Below are 4,417 nucleotides of genomic sequence, written 5' to 3'. Positions count from 1 at the left end.
GGTGCAGCATTCACCTTTCTGTCACTTCAAGCCTCCATCTTGTCAGTTTCTTCTCCTCCTTTAGAGCAAGAAAAGTCAAGAGAAAACATGTTTCATTTCACAAAATATCTGTCAGGTTTAAATGTCTGTGTTTTTTAATGCACATTATCTGTCCATGATCTGCTCCAATGTTTTTTTTTTTCATTCAAAACAAGCTGGCTCACAAAAGTTATGTAAATACAGTGTAATCAGTGCAGTTCCTGGTAAACGTCTGTTGTGGATTTTTTTTTTCTAAGAGTAATTATTGTTTGACGTTTATTGTGTTAATGGAGCAGCATTGTACACTCTTGTGTTTTGTTTGTTTGTTGTTGTTTTTTTTAATTACAGGAATCCTTCTCATGGACAGCTACGTTAATTAGTTTAATGAAGGAAAAAAAAAAAAATCTTAAGTCTCCAGAGACATTCACTGTAAAATCTGTACATTTCTTTAAACGTTTAGTCAAATTAATGAGTCAGTACGAGAGACGAGACGACCCAAATTTTATAAAGGTCTATAAAAGCCCGTTTTCATCCATTTGCTGAATGTTACTAAGAAGCAGATGAGAGTGGGAAGGCTCTTTCTGCTCTCAATGCAAACTTCTTAAATGCTGAAAACATTTACAGAGGTGCTAAATCAAGCGTAGTGGGAATGAGATTGCCAATTACCTTGAAGGCACGGAGAGCAGTGGAGTACGAATTAAAACAAATCCCACCGAGACTCTGGGCGACCTTCTCCGGGAGAGAGCTGGCACTGTTTGTGCTTCTATATTTTATATGCTTTATTTTTTTATGTTGACATTTTATTTCATTATAAATACATTTCTGGAAACAACGTCCATTCTCTGGGCCTCTGGTTTGTCTCGTTTGTGCTCTGATGGATTTGACCTTAGCAGCTGTTTAGATCTGTCACACTGACAGCCTCCTGAGTGCACTGTTTTGTTTTTTTTGTTTTTTTCTTTTATACAGTGCCTTTTTAAAACTATGCAATCAGGAAACGCACTGAACGTTTTCACATTTTGCCACGTTACAACCACAAGCTTTAATGTATTTTCTGAATGTTTTTCTGTGATACCTCAATGCAAGGATCTCTTCATTACAACGAGGAGGAGCAATTATTCAAGTTTTTTTATTATTATTATTTACAAATAAAAACCACACAGCATAGCTTCCGTATGTGTTCCTAAATAGCATCCAGTGCAACCAGCTGCTTTCAGAAAGTAGAAATGAACTGTAATTGTTAAACAACTTGAGCTCAGTCAGATTACACAAATTGTTTTAACTGTACTTTGAGCTAAACCTTTCATCTGTAGCTCTAGGTTTAGGGTTGTCTCCAGCATTGCCTTTATTTAGCACCATCAATCCTTATAACAGTTCTGATCTGCTTAATTTGCAAACTAAATATTTGGCTTGCTAATTATACTTTTAGTTCTAAACTGAAACATTTAGAAAGGAATAAAAAAAATGGTGAAAACATTTGAAAAATGAACCCCATTTTTCTTCTTACACAAGAGGCTAAATAACTAAATATTTAGACGTGTCAGAGTAAAAGGGGTAGACCACGGAGGCACAGCACACATTTCAGGTTTTTGTTGGGCACAAAACAAATTTAGAAACCGGGCATCACGGGCGCTGTGGTGGCGCAGGGGCAAAGCACGACCCACGTATTCAGGCTTTAGTCCTCGTGGCAGTGGTCGCAGGTTCGATTCCCGACCTGGCGACATTCCCCGCATGTCTTCCTCCTCCTCTCTCTCATTACCCTGTTTCCTGTTGAACTACTTTCAAATAAAGACCAAAGCTTTGTAGTCGTAAGGTGACAAAATGTGAACCAGCTCAGGGAGTGTGAATACTTCAGCAGGACACTGTGAAGACGAGCAGGTGGGCCGTGTTGGCTAACAGAACCAGAAGCATCTTCCTCTCGCCTCTCTCCCAGAGCCCGGTTAGCAGCTGAGAGTTTGTGTGGGCAGAGAGTCTTAACGCAGGCTAATGAGTTTAACAACTCATCTGCGATATAAGCATCCACTGGCTTGTAGTTCATCCATCACCGTGATGATTTTCAGTGGATATTATAGTCTCCTCTGGATGACGGGATGAACAGCCCGCATCAGATTTACAGTTTAATTCATGCTGCTCCTTTTGTCTCCCGGTGCCTCTCTGTTCCAGCGTTACAGATGAAAAGTTGTGTCCAGTGCATCATCAGCCTGTCGCATTGCTTATCTACAGCATTCACACGGCAGCACGAGCCTTTAAGCTCCGACACACACAAATACTCGCCTCTTCCTGTATGTCACCGTCGTGTCAGGTTTATATCGCTGTGCTTCTTCTGCCTCCCGGTGATTTAGCTCCATAAATAAAATGCATCTATTTGCTCGCTGCTTCCTGCCGCCTGCTGCTGCTGCTGGATTTATGGAGGCTGTGATGAGCACTGAGAGCCTGAAGAGATGTGTGTGAAAAGGTACTTCTCTCCTCAAGCCTGCAGCTTGTTGCATATCTACACTGGTTACCCCATATCTAATGGTTATTATGCGAGGACTTAAGAGACACCGCGCTCTGACTTTAATGTATTTTATCGTGCTCGAAGCACCCTGAACAAGTATTGGCATCCCGAGGGGAACTGATTTGCAGGGTGCAACTTGCCACAGTTCCAGTTGTTTCAAACTTGACTGTAGAGATGAGCAACTTTAGGTGAGTAGTCAGTTGAGATATTTATTGTTGACAAAGTCAGCTGTTGGACGACAGTTTGAGCCGCTGCTGTTAATAATTGTTTTTGATGTTTGAAGAGTTCATGATGCCATATGTGCTGTGTCAAAGTTCCCTTAACATTTCTGAAGAGAAACAAATATATTGTAGATCCTGATATTCAACAGAGGGTTTGAGACATTTTACCTCAAATTAATGTTATTTGAAACGAGACCCACCTTAAAGCTTTATGAAGAATATGTATATTTTTTTTACATATTTGGTAAAACTGTCACTATGTCATGACACAGGTGAGACTGATAATATGTGGGGCAAAAAAACAAAAACAAGCTCCTTCTCCCAGTGCAAATTTCAGAAACGTGCAGCTCGGTCAGAAACTACCAATCAGATGAGGGACTTGGTGCTGACAATCAAGCTCATGTACACACTTAGCATGGCTACCGACAATGGCGGATAAACAGTTGTCCTGTAATGGTAAGTTGTTTGTCATTGAGGAGCTCGTATATGAACACTTTATATACTTTTGCATAGTGCAGCCTTAGGTGTTTATTGCAGGATCTTTATTTCAGTCAAGTTACTATTATCACTAGAACTATTGTATGTTTGTAGCAACAGAAAAATACGTCTTTATTTGCTGACTTGCCTCCTCATCAGCTGGTTGGCATATAGATTTTCTCTAATGCTGCAGTTCTCCCACAGAGCTTCACAGATTTCATTCCCTTCTTTACCGTCCTCTGCATGCTGGATGTGTAATCTGTTTCATGTCTTATTTATACACCAGTGAAACAGGAAGTCGTGAATTACTATTTAAAAGTTCTTTGACACAATTTACAGAAATGCTACAGTTTGATGTGTTGCTCTACTGCAGAATGATATGTAATTATTTGAAGTATTTTTACACAGTTTACAAGACAATGGTTGCCAATGCTTGTACAGGCTGCCGTATGTCCAGAGACACTGTGTCCAGTGTCTCTGGACACACAAACAACCTGTGTGTCCAGAGATGGAAAACCAAACAACAAAGCCTTTATTTTTGATAGCCTTTCTATGTCTTTACTTCTGCATTCATTATGATTCTGTTTCTTTCTAATCGCAGCTGTTCATCCGTCCAACATCGTATCACTTTGTGTAACCGCTCCTTTCCCCTGTCTGACATCAGAGAAGCTGAATGTTAAACGCAATGAATGCCACAAAAGGTTCCAAATGATAGACTGCATTTTATCTTCACAACAATCCTGGTGCAAATTTAAAGTAATGTCTCACTTTTCCGCAGTTGCAGCCTCCTTGTTTGTGTGTGTGCGCCAAAACGCGGCTCTTTAGACTGAACGAATTCATCACAAGGCTTTTCCACAGTCTTTTGTTCTCCGAACAGTTGTTGAAACGCATTGACCAAAACATCTTGACATTGCTTGTCTTTCAGAGAAATAAAAACAGAGCTCCGTTTACTTTGCTTTGTTCCCCCTCTTTTCATTCCCGCCTGGATCGATTGGAGCCGCAGATGACGAAGCGCGGATTATAGTGTACCTCTGTGTGTGTTTGCGTGTGTGGTGGGGGTGTGTGGGATGAAACATTTCTGTGTACGAGTGTTTTCCATTGCAGCTCTCGCATGCACTGGTATCCACGGAAAAATCACTGTGTGGGCATCTTGATTCATCAGCTGGAGTCTCTCTCTCTCTCTCTCTCTCTCTCTCTCTCTCTCTCT

Source organism: Poecilia reticulata, linkage group LG13 (assembly GCF_000633615.1).
Source record: "Poecilia reticulata strain Guanapo linkage group LG13, Guppy_female_1.0+MT, whole genome shotgun sequence".
NCBI classification, from domain to species: Eukaryota; Metazoa; Chordata; class Actinopteri; order Cyprinodontiformes; family Poeciliidae; genus Poecilia; species Poecilia reticulata.
This window is presented reverse-complemented; position numbering follows the sequence as displayed.